The sequence below is a fragment of the Neolamprologus multifasciatus genome, chromosome 7, assembly GCF_963576455.1.
Source record: "Neolamprologus multifasciatus chromosome 7, fNeoMul1.2, whole genome shotgun sequence".
In the NCBI taxonomy this organism is placed as follows: Eukaryota; Metazoa; Chordata; class Actinopteri; order Cichliformes; family Cichlidae; genus Neolamprologus; species Neolamprologus multifasciatus.
In genome coordinates, this window is record NC_140445.1 from 20820734 (window position 1) to 20848092 (window position 27359).

At 41.3% G+C, this 27359-nt stretch overlaps 1 protein-coding gene across 7 annotated transcripts in view; it reads right to left on the reverse strand.

Annotated features, from left to right (window-relative positions):
* The window catches only part of znf462 (zinc finger protein 462), a 53876-nt gene extending 28653 nt beyond the window's left edge, over positions 1 to 25223 (reverse strand). For 2 of the 7 annotated variants that reach the window (XM_085166672.1, XM_085166665.1), the window contains exon 1: positions 24875 to 25223. The gene's annotated coding sequence lies outside the window, so the exon portion shown is untranslated. The other 5 variants (XM_085166671.1, XM_085166667.1, XM_085166666.1 and 2 more) reach the window with 5 other exon arrangements.
* Positions 25224 to 27359: the final 2136 nt, after the last annotated feature.

Sequence of the window (27359 nt, forward strand, 5' to 3'; positions counted from 1 at the left end):
ATCAGATTGTATCAACTGCTCTGAAATAAGATTGAATGAATCAACTAAGAAATGATGGCTTTATGTCTTTGGGCTTCTCTGTAGTTTGGACATAGCCAGTAAAATGAGAGCTGATGGCGTGGCCGTTATTTCAAATCTCTGTCATTGTGGCTCTCTGATCACCAGCAGTGATTTTTCCCCCCCCTCAAAACTACAAAAAAGCCATGTAGCTGGCATTGGTTTTTGAAAAGATGGTTAAAAGGGCAAAGTTTACAGCCTTTACTCTAGAATTAAAACACATTCAATCTGATTTTTTCTCCTGAACGCGGCAAATTAAATGACAGCAAAGTTTTTCTCTAACATGTTACATTTTTTAGGATGAGCTTCATAGTCGGTTCATCTTTTCAGTAAATGTAACTCTGATATGTGAGCTATATGGTGTTATGGTCCACATAACCCCGGAAAATCTGAGATTCTTTTTTAATATACAAGTATGGTTCATTCCATAAATGCCTGAATACTGTGGGCAGATAAGGTTAAAACTGAGGTTTACTACCAGAATAAGTATGCTTGGTGTTTAAAAAGGCAGCAATTGATTTAACAAAAAAAAAGGCTGTGTGTCAGCACACGTAGAAGGGGAAAACGGAAGAATTCGTCCATGAACTACTTCTGCTTTCATAAAACACAAGCTGAAGCTTTTGTCCTTTAACATGATTGCAAAATCTGTGGAGCAGATCTTAACATGAAACATCTCAGAACCTGAAATGAAAAAGAAAGGATTTCTAAAATCAAAAGACAGAAAACTTGTGACAAAACTGAGATAAACTGTCTGTTTATCTCAGTGAGCAAATAAAAGCAAACTATGCCACACATCGACGGTTAAGAGATTACATTACTCTGGTACTAAATCAGCACCTCTGTGGCCCAATTTCAACAGGAACTGTATAATTTGAATTTACCTAAGCTGACATCTTTGGCAAGTTTCCCAACCAAACTGCTTGTGACCAAGGACAGGGCACAAAAAACAAAAAAAAAACAAAAAAAAAACCACACACAACCAATAAATGTCTAACAAGTATGGATGAGTAAGGTTGTGGTGTGGGAGTCTTTAGGTTTATTCAACACAACCGGCATGCAGCCGTTTCACAGAACAAGACACACCCTGCTGTGCAAACAGCAGCTCCTCATGCTGTTTCTGTATTTCAGGATGATTACACCTTCAAACCAAAAAGAGTTTCATGAAAACTACCTGGAACATTTCAGGATGGATTCAAGCACCTCTGAAAGCACAGGTGTCCCTTCCTCACTGCCTGCTTGATGAAGTGCGATGAGTTCCCTTTGTTTTTCTACAGCACTGCATGTCCGCAGGAGGGATAAAAAAAATAATTAAAAAAAGACTAAAACAACAATGAAAAAAAAGAAGAAAAAAAAACAAACACACACAGTTGTGCACACAAGTGGTATGTACACAAATGAACACCAAACACAAACACACTTTACGTACACTGCACACCACTTCTGCCCAAATCTGTTAAAAGTGGAAGAGGTAAGAAGCCCCAGACTGTAACAACAGTACTCTTTTGCACAATTTATATATATTTCTTTCCTGTCTTTATTGTACAACTTTGCAGTTTAATAATGACGAATGACAAGTGACATTCCCCACACTACTCCCTGGCTCGATTCACAAATGGACATCAGGGTTACAATGGACTGTGTCTGGCATCCCAGGAAGACGACTTTGGTATGCATTGAGTTAAATGTAACCCTTTTAGTCTTACCAACGGAAACACATTTTCAAGCTGAAAATCAAGCTCTTTTCCAAGACCCACTTCTTTGCAATGACGATTCATTTGTTTTCTATTAGGCAACGGCCAAAATGTTTTGAATATATTCAAAGAAGATTAATGATTCACACTTCCAGTGTGACCCTTGTTGATCCCTTGTTGTTTTAATAAAAAAATAAATAAAAGAAAAAAGTCTACACTGCATTGTTCTTGGATGTCTGGAATATGACTAAATCCTATCTTACTGCTGTACTTTTTGTTATTGAAAGAAATAAAAATATATGACTGGCACAAAATAAATAGTATCCCATAAAACTAAAGCCTTGAATCTAAAAATTTTTAAAGCAAAAAAACAATATAAAAACAAATAGACTAGTAAAATATTAATCTGCTTCGGCCTGTTCTTTTGAATGCTGCAGTGCATTAAATGTCTACAACACGACTAAATTAGACCAAGAACACCACCGTTGAAATTTGTGGGCGTGATGACTAAACACCGAAATCAGGTCATGTCAACTAGCGATGTACTTTGGAAAAAAACCAAGACAAGTGCTGTTAACCAAGTATTTAGAACCACGTGAATTTAAAAAATAAAGCACAGTCGAATCATGCCTTCACCAGATGGAAAAACCATTCATGGACGCTTCATCTGAAAGTAGATATTGGCAGCCAGAGATGAGACATCCGAAGCAACATTAGTAGCCTACAAATGATCACTAAACGCTCCACGATGTGAAACCATAGAACATCAAAAAACAGACCTGTCTTTCAGGTCTTAAATGTCACGGCAAAGCAGAAGCGCCTTAAACCTGCTTTATTAACAGCCACTAGGGGGCGATACACATGGTTACAAAAAGACATCCAGTTCTATGTCTGACTGTAAACCTGCTCTTACAGACTTTATAGACTCAGTCTCTCATTTCAAGTCATACAGATTTTTTTTTCTTACAAAAAGTTCATATTATATTAAGATTTATCAAAGCCTTCATTGCACAGGCATTATTGCATGCAACTACCTGACAAGTACCAGTTGCGAGAAAAAGAAGCACTCACGAAGGCCAACAGACTAGTCAGTGACCCTCTGGTAACCTGGATACTAGGGACCAATGGGCACAATTAGTGGTCAGTGGTTGCTGGCAGTGTTAATATTAAGTTGGTTCACAAAGAGGTATACAAAACCACACCACAAACCTCTACACAATTGCTTTTGGTAGCAGGTTGCACCAGTTGCCTGTGTGGAAGATGTAGATTTTCTCGCCAGCCAGTTGCAAAGGTCGCGCCAAGTGGAAACTGTGAAGAGTACAACGCAAATCAGAAATGGAAGCTGTACGCTATCAAAGTAAAAGTTGCGCCTTTTGAAATGTTTTAGCAGTAAGGTACAGCTTTTACCTTGAAGGTGAATTTTCTGTGAAACTTATAAGCAAGTGTTTGCAGACAAGTCTGCATCTTCCATATAAACTACCTTGCAATCACAGCACTGGTTACCATCTCTATGGTTTATAGGACGTTAGCCAACAAGGAAGCAGTTTTACATTCAGGCCTGCCCGCTACATCCATCTTGTATACAGTGTCTGTATGGAACTGAGAGGGAAATAAAAAGCAATACACAATCACCCTATATTAACCTGTGTTAAGTGGAGAATTACACTTATTTTAGGAAAGTTCCCAAAAACCATTTGTTGCTATTGGTTTTTTCACCCCCCATTCATGAGTTCAATTCTGAATCAACAACAACTGGGGGAAAAAAACTAGTTTAAAGTATTTTAAGTGAAGAAAAAAAAACAACTTCCAGTGTAACTAAACTAGTAGAAGAAAAAAATTAATACTACTTATATTTATTATGTCAGGTTTAAGTTGGATAGCTATCTGTGAAATGTAGTTTCAGTAACACTATCGTTTTCAGTCCCCCCACTCTCACTCCCACTGCAATTCAAATGAGATGCAGCCAGAGACAGTTGGGAATCCTACCATGCTTCCCACACCCAACTGACCAGCCAGTGGAGCGCTCCACGAGAGCCAGCCAAACTGCCAGTATGTCCCTGAGCAACCAGGGGAGCCATTGTTGTTCAGGGTCATGTTACAACTTCACCACGTGGCCCCACCCTGCTCTCTTGGCAGTTCACTGCTGTTTTGAACAAAGTTGTCTCCTAATGAAGGGTTCCTTGACATGGATATCAAGAGAATCCCGTTGGAGAAGGAGGGGAGAGAGATGGCCAGGGAGGAGAGTGGGAGAGAAATAAAAACAAACCCTTGTACACAACCCAGCATTTGCCTCAGAGTTCACTGTGTCTTTTCAGGCAGTCAGTCCCTGCACCACACCAAGTTAATGGGTGAGATTGTGTAACTGCTTTCATCTAGTCAGCTGGGGCTCTAACAGACAGCGACTGAGCTGCTCAGATCCTCCTCTGAGCCGAGCTTCAAGGGCAGCCATTTTAGGAGCTGACTATGTGCGCTTAGGTGTTCAGCCAGCACACAACATGGACCCACAGATCTGATCCTCTTCCTCAAAGGCAGGCAGCCTGTCGCTGGAGAGCTGCTGACAGAAATCTATCTGCCAGATGTACAGTACTGTACCCAAGCTCTCTGCCCACACAGCTCAGCAGAAAACATCTCACGCTCTTGCCAGCCTGACTTTGCGCAGTCTTTTCATTTCTCGGCGACATTATCTCTCACATCAAGAGATTCTCGGAGAAATGCTGGATGTGCCTCTCTAAAAGGAAGAAAGCGGAGGTTAGAGCAAGCGGCATCCACCGGCACTTTGCGGAGCAAGATACAGCAAAAGCATTTTGCGGAAGCCGCCAGCAACGTTCCACAAGGGGGTCTAAAAATGTGAGGCATGTCTGAACTTCTTTATCTCAGAGCGCTCTGCAACCCTGAGCCCTGAGGAGACAGGGGCACACAGAAGCAAAAAGGGAAGAGCAGATCTGAGAGGGAAAGGACGAGAAGGGAAGGGTGGGAGGCGGTGAAAGTGCATGACGGAGCCACCTGGAAGACCTTCGGTGCAAGCAAAAGAGGACAAAGCCATCAGACTGGGCTCCCAGATTCCAAAGTCTACTGACATTTGTTAATCACCAACCGGTCTCACTGCATTGGCAAGCTCTGCCAGCAGTCACACCCTCTACTCAAACTGGCTCACAGCAGCTGCTCTGTCTGAAAGAGGGCCTTTGAATAAGCCAGCATTAAGCTGATTAGGAGTACAGAGGTTTGTCCTTAACTGTTGGTTAGCGCAACCATCTCATGCTGTCTGGGAGAGAGAAGTCCACAGATGTGTTAAATTATTATATGGCATGCATCCTGGCGACAGAGAAGTCATCTGGCAAGCAAGGCAGGATGTGCATCTCGTCAACCTGCACATCCTCAATAATTAATGACCCAGTGAATGAAAACGACAGCCTGATTTTTTTAAAGGGGAAAAAAAATGATAGTGGCAATAACAGCAGGCAGCCAGAATCATGGAAATGTATTTATTCGTGTTTCCTGCAGAGTTTAGATGACCACAACAGAGAAGAAATCAATGTGTTTAGTTTAATTTTAGAAAATTTTAAAAGCAGAGAGACAGAAATGTGTAGGAAACCACACAATACTCCAAATCCTGATCTCTTTAGCCCGCAGTGCTTCACCAGGGTTTACCCAGAAGAAAAAGGAAAAGCCGGAGAAAGATCTCATTGTGTCTCGCAGAGGAGAAAACGTTGCGCCACGATACCAGTGAGAATTTGGCCTCTTGCACAAACAAGAGAAAGAGAGATCTGGAGATCAAGATGTCTACTCCCATCCTCTGATGTCAGCGGAGCCGGAGAACTCAAGACACCGGATCAGAGTGTGTGCTTTAAGAGTTTCTCAAACACAAATAGCACGCAACATCTAACACAGTTATGAGTAACTCATAAAATAAACAAGTTACTCCCTGCCACAGGTTTGAGCGAAAACAAATCAAGACGCTGAAATATAAACAAAATAAACATGGATTCGACTGTCGAGCTTCTCTATACAGATGTTTGTTTGCTACATGGGGCAAAGATTACAGAGATTATCGAGGCATATTATGTCATGTAAATCTCATTTACCATTAAAATATAGTTTTTTTCCTGGCATTTATTATGAGAAACAGTAAATGTAAAGTTTGATTTTCCCATTCGCACTCCAGTTGTGGAGGTAATGGACCGTGATGCTGCTTACAAACCACCAGAAAAATCAAGAAGCAGAGCAAAATGTTAGCAAAGGTAATATTCACCAGAGCGCACACAGCAAATGAGTGAAAAACAATGAATTTATCAGACTCAAGCAAGTTAATAGTAGTTAAGTAATGGCCAAACACAGCAGCAGCAGGAGGAGACCATTCACAGCCACGTCTTAGTTTTCAGGATTACAATAGTTGCTTTGAATGTTTGGAACTAGCTTAAGAACCTGACATAAATCCTCTTCACAGCAGTGATACTTCAGTTCGTCTCATTATTGCTACCTTAGTGACTCTGTCACAACACCCAGCAGTTTTAACAGCCTTTAGTAACTTTTTCTAAAAATGCACCTAGCGTCATATGTAATGTTTCCATCGTGTAATGGTTAGCACATTTGCCTCCTTGCCAGGAACCACAGCCAGCCGAAGGGTTCACAAGGTACACCTAGCCACAAATCTAGTCCAGATAAATGGGACGGTAGAGGAAAAGGAAATAAAATTCAATAAAATCTGTGCCTTTCCATCCCTGCTTCATGAGCAGTCTTTCTACCCTGCCAGAAGTCACCTCTGAGAAGTAGACCTTTTTCTTACTCATTCAGCGAGCTGCAGCACCCAACACCGGTACAACAACATCACCAGCGGAGCTTTAAATATTCACAGTTAGCTACCACTTTAGCAAGCAGTAGTGTATATAAAATAATGGAAGAGACAGTGTACAAAATGTACCTGCAGTTGCCAGATTATATGCATTGAGCAGAAAACCATGCTGAGCTGTCGCTGCTTAACAGCAACTTGCCAAGACTGTAAACTGTCTAAGTTTACACCTAAAACATCAAAAACCTGGCATCAACTTGGACATATCGGGCGTACAGCAGACTGCAGTGACTCTCACTAGTAGAAGATTAGTTCACCCAAGTGAAATCTTTGCTTTATTTTTTATTTTTTTTCACAAGGAGTCAAATTTTGCAGCTCTTTGCTATGATTGTTTTATCATAAAGCCACAGAGTCACAAGAGACAAGACATCTGCTGCACACCACTACAAAACAAGCAGGTTCATAACCAGCAGCGTCTGCATGCTGGCACACTGGCTCTGTGAAAATAACTCATATTTATATCCAATGATAGGTTTTCACAAGAATGACAAAAAGACTGCCTTTACAAAAAAAAGAGAAAAAAAAAATCAGTAATCTCTTCTTCAACTTTTTCCTCTCAGTACACACACCTGTCTTTTGAACATTATTCATGAAATATGGCAGGTTGCGGCAGAGTGCTGCTGCAATAGGAAGATTTAATCAAGAGTATTAAGATATTCAGCCAAAAATAATGAATCTGACAATGACAACTTAAATTCCAACGTTTATCTCACAAGTTTGCCGTCAATCTTGATATATGCTTGCTTTTTTCTTTAAAGAGTTGGTCATACCAGATTTTGACTTTTAAGTTTGTTAGAATTACACAACTTGGTTTTTTTTTCTGAAATATTTCATTTTCATTTATATGTGCACATTTCAATAAGTCGCTGGCAGAAGATAAAGAAATGAGGGGAGGCTCGAGGGTTCTGCACAGTACTATATAAATCACTGTAACTAGAACCTGAGTTGAATTGAAACAAAGTGAAGCTGCAAGCACATCATGCACACCGACATACAGCTGAAACAAACCTTTTTATTCGTTTATCTGTTTACTGATTGTTTGAACTGTGAAATCAAAGGAGAGCATGACCATCAAAATGAATTTTAACCCACTTTTCCCTGCATATCATGTCAAGTTCTGTGATATGTTTATGCCTTCTTGCACACACAGCATGTTTAAGATGTCTACCCAGAGACTTTGAATGTTCTTCAAGTCAGGGGACTATGAAGGCCACTCCAAAGCTTCAGTCTGAGTTTCTTTAAGTAGGTCACGCTAGATTTTAAAGGTATGATTTGGAAACTCGTCTCGATGTGGGAACCTGTCTCTTTTCAGTTTCACATTTATTTATTTTTTTTGAATGATTGCATGACTGACGCATCCAGACTGTTCTATATTTAAGTGCATTCCAATTGTCCTCATATCTGTGCAGCATTGTCTGTTGCAATGGGTTACGGACAATGCTAAAGCAGAATATTTCTTCTCCCAAGCTAAACAATTGGCAAGCTATACGCAATTTAATCTTCATGCGTCCACCCTTTTCCAAAATAACGTGCTTTTGCAGATGTTTTGCATGCTTCCTATGTCGATTTTTGTGAGGTTTCCTGATGACTCTTCCGTGTAGACCCTGTTTTTGCAAGCAGCTCTATACAGAGGAATGGTGCCCCGATCTCATGTGGGAAGGTTTAGCTGACACATTCAATACAGAAAACTGCAAAAAGCAAAATCTAAGTCCCGACTTCCTCTGTTAAGAGAAACTACTCACCGGGCTTTATTTTCAGATCCTCAATTATTAATTCAAATGACGATTCTTGAGCCATCTTACAAGTCTTGACAAGTAAATGACTGTCTAGTTAATCCCTAAAGCCTTTGGTAGTTGAGTTTGGGTTTTTTCCACATGAAGAAAGTTTAAAAATGTAGTCAAATTTAGTCAAACACAACTGCAGCACTGTGAGGCCAAATGAACAAATGGATCAGACACTTGGGAGAATTATGACTGGCATACAATATGTAAGCAAATTTTAACTGCAGCTGTAACTTTTCATCTTGGTTTTAATTCAGGCAATATTTTTTTAAATGATATCACCATTGTGTCCTCAGGCTTTCAAGCTTGTCTGATGAATTTAACTGTTAATCCTATCAGCTCTAAAAGATGTTGCTGACAGGCACCGTTTAAATAACAATAATGGGCTACAAATAACAGGATTTGATATTTAACAGAATTCTAAGTAGTGGATGAATATGGGTCAGTTCATCATTTATTATCGAATTATGCCTTAAGCATTTTTTTTTTCACTTGCTCCTTTGCATGCTTTCCCACTCATCTTTAACATGTTTTAAGTTTAGTAAACATTGAACTACAACATTTGTTTCTGAATGGGGCACTTCTACTTACATGTCTAAATCAACACGGATGAAATATAAAAATCAAGCGTGTATGTATACAGACTGCTGTAGTGAAAGAATGGGTCACTCTCAGGAGTGAATTCCATCTTGGTACCATGATAGGACGCCACCTGTGTAACAAGCCCAGTCGTGAAAGTGAAAGCGCCTGGGAAATGACAGCAAGTCAAACATGAAGTGATAGGCCGTGTAAAAGCACAGAGAGGGATCAGGGGATGTTGAGTGTGCAGAGGTTGCTGACTTCCTGCAGAGTCGGTTGCCACAGAGCTCCAAACTTCATGTGGCCTTGAGATCATCTCCATGTGTAGAAAGCTTCATGGAATGAATTTCCATGGCTGAGCAGCTGCATCCAAGCCTTACGTCACCAAGTGCAATGCAAAGCGTTGGATGCAGTGGTGTAAAGCACACTGCCACTGGACTCTAGAGCAGTGGAGATGTGCTCTCTGGAGTGACGAATCACTCTTCTCCATCTGGCAACCAAATGGAAGAATCTGGGTTTGGCAGTTGCCATGAGAACGCGACTTGTCTAACTGCACTTTGCCAAGTGTAGAGTTTGGTGGAGGGGAGCAGGGGGGGTTAACGATGTGGGGTTGTTTTTCAGAAGTTGGGCTCGTCCCTTTAGTTCCAATGAAAGAAACTCTTCATGCTTCAGCACACCAAGACATTTTAGACAATGTCATGCCTCCAACATTGTAGGAACAGTTGGGAAGAGCCCCCTTCATGTTCCAACATGACTGCGCACCAGTGCACAAAGCAGCGTCCATAAAATCATGGATGAGTTTAGTGTAGAAGAACTTGACTGGCCTGAGTCCTGATCTCAACCCATGGAACACCTCTGGGATGAAGTTTATACAGGAATGACGGCATTGTGAATGAATGTATGGTTCATGATTTTACTTGGAAAAAGAAAAAGGATTTTGTCTCCATTTTTATCTCAGTACATACACATTAAAAAAATTTAGAAGGCCTCTTTCCTGCCTAACAGTTCCTTAACATTGCAAGTGACTCTTTATAGGTGAAGGCTCAAATTATCTTCTTGAAATCAACTGATGCAAGTGTGGGCCAAGTCAAGCAGCAGCAGGAAATATTTATTTTGGCACCAAACTGTTAAACCTTTTCTTTACCTGATACTGTGAGACTTTGAAACCAAAAAACTAACAATGTAAGGCCTCAGATTCATTTTTTGTGTGTGGTCATATTACACCTGTTCACGCACTGTAATCATTAGACGGAGTATTAGATCCCGTTGGTCTTTTATTGTTAAATTATTTACCAGCTGTTTTGACACAAACAGGAAAACCAGCTCGGCTGATGCAAAGGAGCAGTGACTTAATGAAGCTTGGCAGTTTGATGATGATGAACCATATTTAAATGGACAAACTTGATTTGGTGCCTAATGTGGTGGAGAACAGTTAAATTAAAAAAAAAAAAAAAATCATTTGAAGCTCCTATTTAAATTAGACTGAAACTTCCTGAAAGCAAATATTTGATGCTTAATAAATAATTCAAGCAAAAATGCCAGTGTATATACCGTGACGATTTGCTGACTTGCTCTATCATATTTGAGATTATATTGCCTGAAAACAATGCAACCAATCTAAAAATGTCACAATTTGCTTTTAAGAAACTGGAAAAGGTCCTTCTCAGTTTTTTTTCTAACAACCTTGTAGACTAGAGATCGCCTAAAAGTGAAACAAATAATGGTTGTTATCTTTCAGCAATGTGCACACCAAAGTAGGGGATATATTAATATATTAAGAGCTCATGTTACCTGGTGTATGTATGTTGAAAAGAGCAAAACTGAAATGGACAGCTTTAATGGACCGAACATCCGAGAACATTTTTTTTTTTTTTTTTAAATCTCTACAGACTTGTCAGGAGCACCTTTAAACAAACAGGCTTGTTGCTTACCAATTGGACATGGTACATACAGATGGACAATGGGAAGACTTGTTACAGCAAGTCTGATTTGCTTCAGCTGCTCCTTACAACTTAAAGGATTTAAAGGATCTCCTGCTAATTTCTCACTGTCAGATACCTTCAATGCCTTATAGAGTCCATGTGGATTTGATTAGATTGTGACAGCACTTAATAGACCAACATCATACTAGGCAGAGGTGATTAGAAGCTACTAAACTATAGACAACATTGACTAGTTCCCCTTTATTAAAAAATTGACAGCATTTAAGTTTTTTAAATTATGACAGTTCCACTTAAACTTGCATGCGTTTGAATGTAAAGGCAAAATAACAAAGAGCAAACGACAACCCAGTTTTTGGAAAAACACAAAGCTCCCACTAGCACTGAGACTGCTCAGTTGCATATAGAGCCACCACAGACACTGACTAGATGGTCAGGACAACTGACTCACTCCTTCCACATCTGTGGGAAATCTTAACATACTATTTTTGTATTTTTGTTAGGGCTTTAGCAAATCCCATTAAAACGTATCTGTTAAAAAGGCCTGTTCTGTGATGACTACCTTTTCCGCCTTAACACAGCTCCCTACTCAACTATTAACAACCATTGCTGCTTTTACCATGTGTGCGCTCATGGCGTCAGAGCGAAAAAATGGTCCTTGAACTACCTATTGTAGCAAGAACCAACACAAGAGCTACACATCATTTTTGAATCCCCCACTGATATGTATAAATTGCTCTTGCTTTTAGCAGCAGCATGTAGCAGTTTTCAATAAAAAACAAAAACAATGCTGTGTAACATTTATCAGTGAAGAGACCAAAAACAGAGCAATCATTGGATTTCAGAATTTTCAGATGGCTCAAAATAAATTGATTTGTTGTATAACGGGTAGATTTAGAAAAAAAAGTTACTCTTTAAGATAAGACACTTTATTGTGAGGCCCAATCAATATGGAGCTGATATATATCGTACAATATTAGCTTTTAGACGATATTTCAATTTTGGCTTTTATAACGGGCGATAAATGAAAATTTTGAAAGTACATAAAAGACGAAAGAAACACCCTTCAACCATGCTATAAGTGTTGATATTAACACCACAAACGACAACCAGCGGCCCGTATACTGGATTTTCTTAATAATCAAATATCGTTATCGGTTTTAAAAATCCTACATTTTGGGGGCTTTAGTTTATTTTTTCCAAATTTTTGAAATTCATGCATTGCAGTAGCGAAAACTGATTTGCTAAACGTTCATCGTATCAACTCAAAAGGTGATATGTCACTGATATGTTTACAGCGTATCATAATAGCAGGTAAAAATGTTATTTTAAAGAAAGGTTAACAGTGTTAACAGTGTGATAAAGCCGCACATTTATCATTTAATTTGATTTGTTAGGGTCAGCAAACACAGGATGCTACAGGCCCGAGACAGCAGCCAAAGGGCAGCCAGGAAGCATAATTAACATTTGTACTGTCAGCTTACATGCACCCATATGCGTCTAAATTTACTGCACTGCACACACACACACAACAATCAGAAAGATTACACAGCATCACATCCTAAAATACAATGTGCAGAGTTCTAGCAGCAACTTGTCTCAGACTTTTTGTGGTGTAGCTTCACCTGAAGGTCTCAGCAAACAATAAAACCATGGGGTGTGAATATGCCACAGCGCGTTAATCCCCTGAAAAGGATCAAGAATTACTTTGCATGAGCGTTGAAAGTTGCCTTGGTTCATTTTGGAAGGGTGCCCTCAAATACAACCTAGAAATATAAGTCGGGTTTGAAGAACGAAAAAAATTTGCATGCAGCTTAGAGTTTTGTTGCCGCACAGTTGAAGTTTTATCTGTTGGCAGTGTAGCAGATAACAACACTGGCTCAAAACAGAAAGGCTTGTCCAACCTGACTGACCTTCTCAGTCCAATCACAGAAGATTTAACATACTGAAAGACAGAAAAACACTGTATAGTAGTTTCCTTTTGCATAGTAAAACTCTAATGTAGAGATCCTGCATGTAGGGGCTGTGCATCACTAATGTGGGATTGATTACTGATTGCTTGCACCTAAAGTTGCGATGCGCTTGTTGGTTCAACACTTAATTTAATGTGTTTCAACAACCACATGATTGTTTCTATTAAATCTGTTGCCATCATTGATGGTGCACATTGGAGGACTCTTGGCACCTTATCATGCAGAGTGATTGCATTTGTTTTTAGTCAAATGTCTCACCTACTGGTTTGGTATTTAATGCAATTTCTATTTCTCACTTCAGTAATCAGTTCAAACCTGGCATGACTGTTAACATGAAACAGGCCTTATTTTAGCACGGGACACTGTCATTGTATTTAGCTAAAAGTAACTGTGTGAAAGTGCAACCTCAGAGCTAACTCTTTCCCACCAATGTAGTCATTGTTCAAACAATGTGATTTCCACCAAAAAACAAACAAACAAACAAACAAACAAACAAACTGGTGCCCAAAATCTATCACCAGTGTGGCACCACAAAAAAGTGTTTGGTCCAAAGGTGGAATAATTCATCATTAACTATGGAAGGGTTTTTTCCTACATTCAGTACCAGTTTAAATGACTGGATAGACCCAATAAGTGGGTGTGTTCAAATGTTTGACAGGTACCAACAAGCATGTAACTGGTTTTAGAAACTGATGAAGCGAAAGCTGGTTCTGAAAGACACCAAACGCGCCGCACTTGCACAGCTGCACCAATCCAATGTTGGAAGAGATGTAACAGATGAAGTAATTTCTTTTGTAACATATTTGTTACTAGTTTGCAGCTTTGGGCACAAAAAAAAAGGCACTAATGAGTAACACAAAAGTGCTTCCAAATAATATTAGCACCAAATCATTATGGTGGATGACCACGGTTTGCTTTTGAAACAGTACCAGTGCTTAAGCATACTTTCTTTCTGGTTTGTAGAATGCCCTGAGCAACTTCAGGAACTTCTGCAGTCTTCCTGTGAATTTAGACTGCTTCAGCCTCTTTGAGTAAGCCTGGGATTACTCAATGTTGTTGAGGTCTGGACTCTGGAGTGAGGTGGGGGTGGGGTGGAATGAGGTAAGTGTGCACTACCGTCTGTTGCAGAACTCCTTGTTCTTCTTGTTGCAGAAGATAGCTCGTTTATGCTCTGGCTCTATATTTGGGGAGCTGCAGGATATATTTGGGACTTGCTCAGATGTCCCGACTGATTACACAGTCTGGAGTTCTTGAATAGAAATACCAAATCAGAAAGTAGCAACCCCATATATTATACTCAAATTGGTGCTCCTGCTACTTTGGCAGTGTTGATAATTAAAACAATGACATTGATAGGTTTAATTTATCAATCTGAATCTGACAGATATTTATCTTGCTACTATATTACTGATGAGCATATCTGTCTCGTTACAACAGCTAGTGCGATAAGAGCAGTTAGTTGGACACTGACCTCATTCTTCTGTGCCTGTGATCAGAGCACAGAGCTTCCTTAAATGACGTGATCACATGATCCTGCTCATTTGAGGAAGTCTGAATGTGCCGAGATGAAACATCGATCCCACCTGGCCAATCAATGAACCAGGCCTTTTCAGAGAAGATGTGAGGAATCAATAATGTTCAGTATGAACATTTTGTCATAACATTCATCAGACATCTGCTGGAATTGAATGAAAGGGATGGGGAAGGGCATGAAAGGCAACAGAAAAAGGCAACAGAAAATACATCAGCAATGCCACCACGCAATGCTCTGCCTGTCGAGCATTAGCATATATTTGAACTTAAATATTCTCTGTCACATTTCTGTTCAGTTTTAGTTTTGGTTCCAAGAGGACAGTGTTTTTTTAAATGACAGCGCAGTTTGACCAGCATTATTCCTCCGTTTAGGAAAAACCAAAAAAAGAAAAAAAAAACCCCCACCATAATAGTCATAGCGTTTCTATCATGTTTCAAATGAATCAGCCAACTCTGGAGAGTCTAAAAGTCACAAACATCTTCCAGAACACCAGAAATCCTCCACATTGTCATGAGATATAATCAGCTATCTGACTAATAACTAAAGGAGAAGTCACAAAGTCAATGTGTTTTCAGACCACACCCATCTTTAAACACGGCTATAATACTGACCTCAGCTACCCACCTGTACATGGTGCCATCATGCTGACAAAATCTGTCGTCAGGCACACAGACCTATAAACACATGCCAAAGTACCCAGGAGTGGCTTTTCTACTAGTTCTGGCTCTTTTGGGCTACGGAGCCCTAAACACCAAAGCCTGAAAACAACACCATAATCACCATTGTGGCTGATAAAAACGCTGGGCGTAAAATCTGAGAAGAGATCTGTTTCAGGAGGCATATGGCATTCAAAAAAAAAAAAAATAGGTCAACCATAACCAGCTAAACAGCATCTCTCTGACCAAAGACATTCTTCAGCCTTACTTGGTTTGATTTGACCAGCAGCTGATAATGACTAATATCACGTAATGTCCGCTAACATAAGACTGAGATTCTCCTGCCTTCCTAAAGTCAGTTTTTTCCAAAGACCCTGGGAATATTTTCAGTCAGAGTCATTATAAATATTTCTATTTACATTTTCTCTCAAAACCTTCTGAATTTATTCTCTCTTCCATCTACACAACAGCTGTATAAAGATTTTGACCTGCACTCTGACACGTACCACTCCTCCATATTTGGCAAGTAAGATCAAAACATTCAACCTTGATTTCATCGAACCACAAGTTCCATTTCCTGTCATGGGAATTAACCACATGCTTGCAACATTAAAATGTGCCTTTTGGAGAAGAGAAATCTTCATGCCGCTGCCCCGCAGAGAGTCCAGAAGTGTGCAGAACACATGAAACTCTTGCTAACTGCATGTTGTGGACAGACTCTGCTAGTCCTTCAGATATTTTTAGCTTGCTGCTGGCCTCTTGGTAGTTTTTCCTTTTGAGCTTCCTCTTTATAAGTGTCCATCATAGGAAGATGACCTGATCTACATGTGGTCCTCATGGTTCTATAATTCCTTCCATGACATCCATCTATGCTGTTTCAGAGAAGACCATCTAATTTTTTACCATTTTTCCCCCATCTGAAACATTATTTTTTAGCATGCAGGCTCTTTATGCTTACTAACTGCACTATTTTGACGTTGGAAAATCAGCTTTTACTTTTTTTCTAATCAGAATGAACACAAGCAACACTGGACCGTACATCAGCACAAGTCTCAAACACAGCAGACGAAGCAGAAGTAGCCCATTTTTGCATAGACAAACAGCAGTCATTTGGGTCTAAACTTTAACTGCAATTGAGCAGAATGAATGAAAAGCAGTGAAGATTTTTGTGAACATCCAGCTCAGTAATCCTGGTTTGTCTCAGAGAGACTGCTAAATGCAGGTGCAGAGCCTTTCAGACGCTGCAATCCAGCAAGCATTGCTGATCTGCCGCAGCCTGACCTTCACGAGTGTCACATTCAAAGGGCGTAAAAGAGAAACAACTCATCGCAGCAGGATCAGGCAACCCTTAAGGATTCTGGGTAACTGAGAAGATCATGTAGGCTAACCGCCATACCGTTAAGATGACTAAAGGGAAACCAAATGAAACACAAAGATATGTTTTTCTAGTGTCAGTTGATAAAGGTTTAGAAAATTGTTATTGCTCTTCAAACTGATTGCTATTGCAATACACTGCACGCAGTTACAATAGTATCACAATACACCATGATATCTGTGTAACTAAAGAAGAGCAAACAACATTAAAAAACTGCAAAAGCCCGAATTGTGATGTTATTCAGTGGCTTCTTCACATGTTCCCTCTGTGAGTTTTACTTCTAAACCGCAAGTTAGTTAACTTTTTTGCAAGCGGCACCGTATCAGTTATAATGCACCAACTCTGAACAATAAAACTGGAGGAACAAGTTTTTTTATACAATTATTAATATTGGCCTGCACATTTATATTGAAATCGTGCTGAAAGAGGAAACTCAAGAATACAACATCTGGTCCCAACTCGCCACACGGTCAAGACATTAAACAAAAGGAAGACACGTCACCTTTGTAATAAAAGTCAGCAACGCCCCCCCAGTCCAGAGATTTTGATCTCTGGACCTCAAAATATTTGAGTGACTGAAGCCTTCAAGCAAATCCTCACATCAAAAAGAGGAAAGTTGGAATTCTTTTAACACGGCACCTGGTTGGAATGCTATGATGAGCCCAGAAAAATGTGACAACTTTCTCTTTCAAAAAAACTAGAAGGAAAAAAAACAACAACACATGCACATCTATAGCAAAAAACTTGACCAAGAACAAGTAAACATAAACTGAACCACGAAAACAGTTTCAAATGCAGACCTCAATAATAATTTTAAAAAATATCAAGCGTACTTTTTCTTCTTCCTGTTTTTTACTTTCTAGTTTATGTCACAGTCATGTATAATACAAGGTCAGACAGCGCCTGGATCAGCCTGTCTCTCTGACACGTTACCTGACATCACCCATCACCAGTCACTTGGCCTTTCTATTTAACATCAGTGTACTTGCTGACCTCTATATAGACTTACTTTGCAAAGCAAGACATTCCCTTTGTCAATTAAAAGACATCCAACTTGCCAACTCCATGTCTCTCTAAAGCTGCATTGGAACAAAAAAAAAAAAAAAAAGGAAGAGAAGAAGAAGAAGAAGCTGGCCATCATGGTACAAGTAACCTTGCACCAAGGGTAGCCTTTGTGTTTAGCAAAGGGCTCAGATTGTTCCTTCTGAACAGGAGGACGACTGCAGAGCACTCAGTAGTAACATTTGGTCCTTTATTTTTGCACAGATGATAATGACCGAGCAGATTAGGAAGGGACAAGCATTAATGGTTATCTGCTGTGTGGTTGCCGTCTTCAGGTTGTCATGGTGAAAACTAACCAATAAGAAAAAAAATACAAGTCCACTTAATATGCAGCGCTGACACTCTTTTAAATCTCGTGAATTTGCGTTTTAATCACGAGCCTGAGAGATATTTATGTGACCTTCAAGGCTGAAAGCAGCAAAACAAGGGTCTGGTAAATCCCTCAGCTTGAGCCTGCTGGCTGTGAAGGTTAGATACCGAGATACCGAACACTCTTACACAGCCACTTTCTTCATTCCTACAAACGAAGCCAAAACATAAATCCCAACTGATTCCTTCCTAACCTGTTACAGGTCTGTTTAAAGCTAAAAAGCACCAAAATATATATTTTTAAATAGCTATTAATAGAAATCAGAACCCGGGAGATCAAGTAGGACAGCAGATTAGAAGATAAGAAACAGAAGCAAGCAGACACAAACATGGCTCGAGTCCTCTGGCTTCTTTTAGTATAGTCACCTCACTTGGCTGCTCTCTCGTCTCTCTCTCTCGAGGCTGGACAGAATTATCTTCTGCATCAGAGCTGAGTCTGGGCCAACGCTCAGCACAGAGGACTCCATTTCACACAGCCAGCCCCACAGTGGCCAAGGAGACACGCAGCCAATCACGCTGGAGAAACAGTGGTATGGCCATCCACCATTTTGTGCTCCTCAAGGTCTTTGACTGTCCTGCTCAGCTGAGTGGAGCTGCCTCTGCTTGCTCTGCTATCTTGTTACACAGATGGAAGTGTTTAACTTTAAGAGCGCAGACCTGAGCAAGCTGCTTCCCCTCCTGTCGGTTCCTCTGCACACTGTCATTGCAGTCAGCGAGAAAAGCAGAAGTGAAAAGTGTGGTTTTGTGAACTGCAAAGATGGCCTCCTGCGAACCTGCCTTTTGCTGTTCTTCGGAGGGTGAAGACAAGATCCCAGATCTGATTGTCGTGCATCTAAAACGTGGCAACTTCGACTGCCCGGTCGGGTACACTTTAGAGGCGATGCCGCGTCCTGAACCTTCTGCGAGTGACATCATACTTATATAGGTGACCTAACGTGGTCTAATCAAGATTTCCATGAAAGAGGTTAAAGCGTCTTTTCTACACTGAAAAGCATAAGAGAAGAAAACTTGGGGCAACCCTCAGCAACATGATTAAATATTCCATCCAAAAATGATTAAGTGCACAATTTAATTAATAGCCTCAGGCATGATTATTTTTACAATTTTATATGGGAATAAGTAGATATTTTTGGTTTTCTCGAGAGGTTTCTTCCCTTGAGCTTAAAAGAGAAAAAAAATCTTGACAAAAGATGTGGTGTACACAAGTAGGCTAGAGCAAAAAAAAAAAAAGTTGTTCTGCACACAACACATAAGTCAGACACATGAGCCTGAAGACATGCTTGAGTCAGATCTCTCCAAAGTGAAACATAAGGGTTCATGGGCTAAACAAACAAGAGTGGGGCAAGTGAAGGACAGATCTTGGAGAGAAACCAGGAAGTGTTTTTCCACAAGGACAATTAGGTCCAGGAAAACCTTGCATTCCGTGCAGCCTTGAAGCCCATCTCTCCTAGGAAACCATTTCCTGACGTAAATCAATCCACTGCTGTCTCAGATAAATCGGCATCATCTCACAAAAATTGTCCATAAATGACCCCGAAGTTTTGCTCTTGAGGTACCAAACTTTACAATGTTTAGTATAACTGAAATGCCTTCTTACTGTCAGGAAAATTACCCTCAGCTGGAGGCTGAGGCAACAGGAATTTTACTCCTGTTTTTCCATTTTACACATGAAAATGCCTTTTGGTTGTATTCTATTCGCCCAATTCACAAAAAAGTAAGGAGGGGGGGGGGGGGGGGAAGGATTACATGAAAAGACTGCAAGATGCACTGAAGGGTTTCTTGTAAGTAGTGCTCAGTGGACAAATGCCAGAAAAGCTTGCAATGCTGACTTCCTTGTAAGCCTGACATGGCAGTTACTACAGTTACAAGGACTGGGTGAGGTTACAAGCTAGCCAGGATGGAGTGTTTCACGGTGACCATGAGAGGACACAGGAAGAAGCTGAAAAAAAAGGGGGGGGGGGGGTGTCAGAAAAAATTCAAAAGTCAGCTGCAGGAAACACTGCAAACAAACTCTGTGAAGGTTCAAAGTTTTTTAAGAAGAAAAGAGGGTAGGTTCCTCTCCAGACCTGCTAAACCAACCTCTTGAGTCAACTCAACAAGTTTGAGAAGGGAAAGATGAGACCCATCAATATTAACTTACCACTGAGACCTCCTTTCCAAGCTCTTAAATATTTAATCGTCCTTGGGACAGTTCTGTTGCTTCGGAGGCTGAGCCACTGTGGATCCATCTACAAGACCACTCCTGTTTCTGCTCAATGAAGGCCTTGTCTGGTGGCACCACACTGCCCAAGGAACGGGCGTCTCCAAAGAATTTTTTCTCCTTTTTTTTTTTTCTTCCTCCCCACCACAGGCAGCTCGAGACTGACAGAGCTGGTTCACTGTGTCTTAGCAGAGAACAGCACAAATCCTGAATTTAGGCTGGAAACCTGAGGACACCGTGTAGACTGCTTAATTATATTATCCCACCAGACGAGCTGTCTCTTCAGCACGGCCACTTTAGACCTTGAATTTCAACAAAACGAGTCCCTCGCACGCCTAAAATATGCACGCTGAAAAGATCAGCAGATCTAGATAAAGGTAGGGCACAACTGCAAGCTTCACTGAGCTACACAAGCATTTTTTTTCTCTTCCTCGGGACACAGTTGAACTGTTGATGTTCTGATGGAAAGCAGAGAGGAGGAACCAGTTTTGCAGCAGTATAAACGTCGCAACTGACAACAGAAACTGGAATGACACCTCTAAGAAGCTACTTCCTTGTTCCACTTAAACCCTGACATGATATTGCCTTTTAGTTCTTCAAATATACCCTGCTACAGTTAAACAGCATTAAATTATTCAGATGGGCAGAGCAGGTTTGGGCATATTTTAAGAGCATGCATGTGTGTGGTGGCTACTTATGAAGGCAGGAAGGGTCAGGAGAAAATAGTGAGGGTTTTTTTTTCCCACCCTTGCTGCTGTGCTGTGATGACTGTGTGTTTTGGATCTACATTTGCAGCCTGGCCCTGCTGCTACACTTGCATCTTGTGAGCCATGCATCACGTCAAGAAAGCACTCACTGGAGCATTTCAATTTGCTTTTGTGCGTCTCCTTAGCCTTCTTCAGTGCCCCAGGTAGAGAAGAATGGAGACGTGCATCACCCAGTGTGAGTGAGTGAGTGAGTGAGAGATGGAGGGAGGGGAGGGAAGGACAGAGAGAGAGAGCAGCTGTATGCATGCATGTGTGTTTGTGTGTGTAGAGGGGGGTGATGAGCTTCATGACCACTTCCTCCGAGCATTCAAACCATCACAAGAAGTCTCTCTTGTTTGATCCTCTGTCCTCTCTGTCAAGCTTTTCTAACATAATCCTGGAATACCTTGCAAACAAATCCAGTTATGCAATTCCTCCCCCCGCCACCATTAAAGCTGAGCTATGGTAACACTGAGTATTAAAATTTTCTTTCTATGCCGCGCTAAAATTCAAACAGTTTTGATACGAGTGTGCGCTGCATGCAAATATTCAGTCAGACAGAAAGCGGTCCATCAAAAAAATTTAATAAAACCCAAAACACTACCGTCTGCTGCACCACATCACAAGTGAGAGGGTGGACCTGATCAGAGATGATCTTGATCTGCTTTTCAGACCATTTATTACTAAACAAACAACAGCACTGCCCAACTGCCATTCTCCACTTCAAACTTAATGCAAATTAAGGCAACATTCGCTGGAATTGCTACAGGTCCTGGAGGTGTAGTCTCTTTAGAACAAACAGTAATCGAGCAGTGGAGGTCACAGTGTCACAGCGTTTGGTCGGGGACTTTCAGAATAAAACAGGAAGAGTGAGACAACAGGAAGAAGGGAATGCACATTGGGACATTCAGCGATAGCCTTTCAGTCCAACATGATGGTGCACATCTGCTTGTGTCATCACATGACTTCAGTTAAATCTTAGAAGATCATTCAGAAACATGCAGCCAAAGACCCAACACATGTGCTCCCACACAGCCCTGCCCCAAGGTTTTCTGTACGTCACTGGTGATGATTACACCAAGCAGAGAAATGCGTTTGAAGACACGAAGCGAGCAGAAGAGTGAAACACTAAACAGAGCAGCGGAAAAGTCCAGGATCAAATTTGAGTAGAGCATTCTGGCTCTGTGAAATTCTTAGTTTAGTCTCAGAAATACGAGCCGGAAAGGGGCACAAGATGTTTCCTCTTATTTACAGTCTAAATTCCAAGCCTATTTTGTTTACCAGCACACTAGTTTCCACTTACAAAATACATATTTCCCAAGGAGAGATTGATTTTCTGATGGGCGTTACAGATAGTGGCCTTCCAGGCTATGTAAAAATACAGGAGCCACTTTAAGGACCCTGCGTTGTTCAGTTTTTTAATTCATATGTGTGGCACATATATATGTTACTGCCACACATGAGTGTCATTTGCCAAATTATACACAAAGAAATTCCTACAGGGAACTTCAGGGGCCCTCACAGAGTCCAGGGGGCTTTGGTATATGGAACTATAGGTCACCCGCCAGCCGTAGTACGAATAGGCCACGAATGTGCTGGAGACTTGTGAAAGTTATTACAGGAACTGCAAGTGCAAAGAGAAGCACACTCCGAGCAGGAACAAAACACTGTGATCACGGGGGCTTGTTTCTGCAGAACATCCACCATCCACCTGACTGCATCCATTGCATTGCAGCGAGGCAAATGTGTCGCCGCAGCAGATTCCTGCCCGTCTCTGTCCTCTATTGGCTCCTCCTCGAGAACCTGTTTGCCCTGCCACGCCGGGGGAGAAGGAGCCTCGCCACCATTTTGATTGCTCCTCTCAGCCCCGGCATTGTCGCAGCACAGTGTGTCAAGCTCACAGTCTCCTTGTCAGCAAGATTTCACACAGTGGCCAGGGGAACTGCAGAGCGTAGCACAACCTCACACACTCCCTCTCTCTCTTTCTCTGTCACACACACACCACACACACACAGAACGTCTACCCACACACAAACACACTACAGCTTTTCAAGCCCCCACCCCCCACCCCCCACACTCTCCTGCCAGGCTGGTCAACAGACACCTTTTGGATATAATGTGTGGAAAAGTCACCCAAGGCTTGCAGAGTCGACACGCGGAGCGCATTGCAACCGAGAGGCTGTTAATAAATGACCAACAACCTCAATCGCAAGTCTAAAATAAGTTTTCCAAAAGGACCCAGAATCTCAAATAAGTCCCAAATAAGTCTGTAGAGCCTTGCAGTAACGTGCACAGTGGAGGCTCCTGCTTCCTTTGCAAATTATGAGGGAAGCCATAAGGGAGCAAATTTAAAGCACATTCATGACAGTGTCTGAGCCCTCGTCTGACCAGAGCACGGAGTAAAAAACAAGAAAAAGGAAAAAAAAAGAATCATCTTGAGAACTTCCTTTAAGAAACTGTTTGCAACAGTCATTACTTCACCCTCACACACTCAACCAGAAGAGAGAGAAGAGAGCGAGACAGCATGTGTGTGTGTTGACACCACTTTTTGTTGAACATTAACTACTTGCATGGTCAAAACACTGCATTATTGAGCCTTAGGATTCCTGTCTCATCCATGTGCCCCCCAGCCAATCACAAGCGCACACTTTCCAGAAGCCTCAGCAGTACATCTCTAGCAAAAATAAAGAAATATTTGAAAAGCAAGTTTTCAAATCAAGATTGAGTTAAACAAGCTAGCCGGGGTTTAAAAATAAAGAAGTTAACCTCGAAAGTCCCCCCCCCCCCCACACACACACACACACTGGAGGATCTAACCTCACTTTTTAGAGTTCTTCTGCTTCCTCTTAGACTAAAACTTCCGAGCTGAAAACGAAGCAGAAGAGGAGGAAGAAGAGGATGTGGCCGAGCTTTTCTTTCTTTTTTTTACCCCCCCTTCTCTCTCTTTCTCTTTTCTAAACACAACCTTTGTTCTGGTGTGAGGGGGGTAGGTGGGGGGGAGATCCTGCCTATCTGACTCCAGGGCTCTCCTTGGATACTCATCTGCCTTCCTCCATTTTATGGTGAAGCCCTCACTAGTGTGACATACCTGACTTGAGACCAGTGACAGCAATAGACATCCAAAACAGTGCAAGGGCACATGCGGGTTAACAGTGTAGCAAGAAGCACCCAAGAAGAAAAGCAAAAGAAGGACCAAAAAAACCCGTTTCAATTTAAAAAAAAACATCTAAAAAGAAAGAGCAGAAGAAGAAGCCACACTGCGCTTTTAAATTGATTTCACGACCAGCAAGACGTGTAGTAGCTCCAGCACTGTGGACTCAAAAATCGCCACCACGTTAAGGTTTCCTTTTTAAAAATTGAGAGAAGCAAGGGGAGGTGGAGAGCGCATATAGCCTCCACACAGTGGACATGGCTTTTCATGGTGTGTGTGTGTGTGTGTGTGTGAGACTGGACCAGCGGCTATGCCAGCTCCACTGTGTCGCTAATGGAGGCTGGTTGGTAAAGGAGAGCAATCCGTGCAATGGCTTCTCCATGAAGCTAACGCGCAACAACACGCACGGCCGAAAAGGGGGGGTGCACAGCCGGGGCCAATAATTCCCCTGACCAGACATGTCAGAATAACAAAACACTGGCGCTCCGGTGCTGCCGAAACACGCAGGCGAGCCTCTTTGCACCGCCGCGTCCATTTCCTTGTGTCACTTTGACAACAAACCGAAAGGCGACATAGCGAGGAAGCGCTAGGCTGGTTAGGATATTAACTGGGAAGCGAGAAGACCCACTTGACTTTGGCTGCACGGGTGCCAGCAAGAGCGACCACCCGATTAAAAAAGAGAGAGAGGAGAAAATCTCGCCCCGACTTCCTTCTCAGTGGTAGCATGGACCTCGACTACAAAAAAAAAGGGGGAGAAACGAGGGGAGATCAGCTCTTTCCAGGTCATTCACGAGGCGCTCTCCAAATTATATCCCATGATCTACCATACCGACGTTCTCGCAGACCTTGAAAGCTCAGCCGAAATCTTGACGAAACTGGAAATATAGAGCAAGAGCACACAAAAAAAAACTCACTGGTACAATCTTCTCCTCAAGCGATCCTCCCAAAAGTTGTCCTCCGTATTTCATGCGTGCGCTCGGTCGGTCTAGTGGATGATCGCCATCTTTCCTGCTTCTCCTTTGCTGCAGCTGCAGATGACCTGAGATCCGTCTGTCTCTGAATAATGAGCAACCACACAGACAAGGAAGACAATCTGCAAAGCAGGCTACACAAAGAAGTTTGGGAGACTAGCAAGCACCAGAGGGTGCACAAGAGTTTACGATGAGACGAGGGAGCATCAGCAGGATGGACAACGTCTGTGCCTGAGAAGCTCATCCTTCATCTAGACTGAAGTCAGATAGTCTGCAAAGCCTTATCAAGCGGCGCAGACCACCACCAGATACATGCGGCCACCGTCAATTTTATATAGGGTTGCATACCATGTCTGCAACGTCATGAGGTTATCTGCAGTTCACTTTGGTGGTGATGCTGCTTCCCAAGTCAACCAAACACACAGATAGACACATAGATACACATATTCACTATACACACCCCGATATTAAAAGATAATATAATTTAAACTATATATTTTACACATCCCAATATATATAAAATATAGAATATAAAAAAATCTCTCCCAGTGACTGACAAACAAAAGGTTTATTGTTTTCATCCAAATAATAAAAACTCAAGAATTCGAAGTATTCTATTTAAATTAAATTAAACAATTAATTATATATAATTCTATATATGTATATTAGATTTAATATTTTTTTAATATATATTTTGTGCTTACTTGATTGATAGTCAGAAAAAAAATAGGTAAATGGCTGATGAGATGCAGTTTTCTGTCACTTCCCTGTTACTGTAGACATGCGGCATGCAGGCTGCTGCTGCTGCTGTGTCCACCAGCCACTAACAAAGGAGGGAGCCCAAGACAAAAGGTGCTGGGTCCTGCTCAGATGTATGTCAGTGTAAACGGTGGGTGGGTGGGTGAGTGGGTGGGGGTTTGAGCGGCAGGAAGGGCACGCATGGGTGGGTGGGTAGTGAGAAGAAGAGTCTACCTTGAGTGGTTGAGTAACTACAATGTGAGCGGGGAAATGTGTCTCCCTCGATGACTTTTTGTTGGGAAGAAGTGTATATTTTTACCTGTTATATATGCTCTTTCTTTTAAATCGATGTTGTTTACATTATATCTCTGCACAATGTTTCTGATATGGCAACAGCTTATTGTCACGCACTGCATGTCTGAATATTTAAAAGCTTTGTATGATGTCAGGCACATTGATTTTTCACATAAATGCAGTTGCAGCTGCAGAATTGGGCTAAAGTTGCAAGTATTTGCTTTAAAGCAAGCGTCTTTTGTCATTGGTAGTTTTTACTTATCAGTTAACCTAAAATGAAATGAAATCATTTTTTTAAAAGTTTATTAAAGATGGAGATCTGAGTTTGGTTCGGCAGCAGTTAGGTGGCTCTGTGTATCTCGGAGACCTTGTTGTGGTTCTTCAGTGGATTTAGGCTGTCTCATTTGCTTCTGTTTTTTCATGTAATCCCAGTCTGATTCCATGTTGTTGATATCAGGGCCCTGGGGGGTGGGGGTGGGGGTGGATTGGGACAGGGTAGGGGGTAACACCATCTGTTTCTGGACTCTTTGTTCTTCTTGTTGTTGAAGATCTTTGGTGCAAGCACTATGTGTAAGCCATGCATTATGCAAACCACCCAATAAAACTCAATTTCCTTTCATTGCATCTACTTGACTACACTTGTATATGTGTAAATAGTGGTAAAACGTGCTTATTAATACTGTACAGTATATGTAATAGTTGTGCTATGTTCATCTAAAGGCTGATGTGATTACTCTTTAATACTCACGCAGAGTAATTACTTCACTCTACATGATGTGCACAAGGAGATTGGTTGTTTGTTTTTTTGTCTTTTCAAGACAGAAGACAGAAAATCCCATCTGCCCTGATTGTTCAAAGAAAGATCTGAGATGTTCTGTGTGCTTCAAGGTTTTATTCTTTAAGCAAATAGGGGGAAAAAAGTAGTTTGGATTCCAGAAACTTTTCCTTTCCTGTGACATTCAAACCCACGAAAAACCTCAGCCACAAATCTTGCGAGCATGCTCACTGGTGATTGTTGCCTGATTTACAGGCAGAGACACAGAGAGGAATTAAATTTGTGTAAGATACAGACGTAGTTAATCATGTTTGACAAGTGTTGATGTTGCCTCTTGCGAGGTTCGGTTATGAATTATGGATTGTGGAATGCATTTTTTTTTTGTCTTGAATTTAATAGAAAGCTTGGGTTAGCAAATTATATTCAGTCACTCTTTCTTTCACCATCGCTGCTCGTGTCAGCAGAGCTAATGCTCGAGTAGATTCTCCACAACACTACTAAGCAGTGTGATACAAGTGGTGTCTAAAATGTGACACCTTGTGAGCTGAGTCATGTGCGAATATGAAATGTATACAGTCCTGTTAAGCATAAGGTGACAGATGGAAACAGGACTCGGCCTTT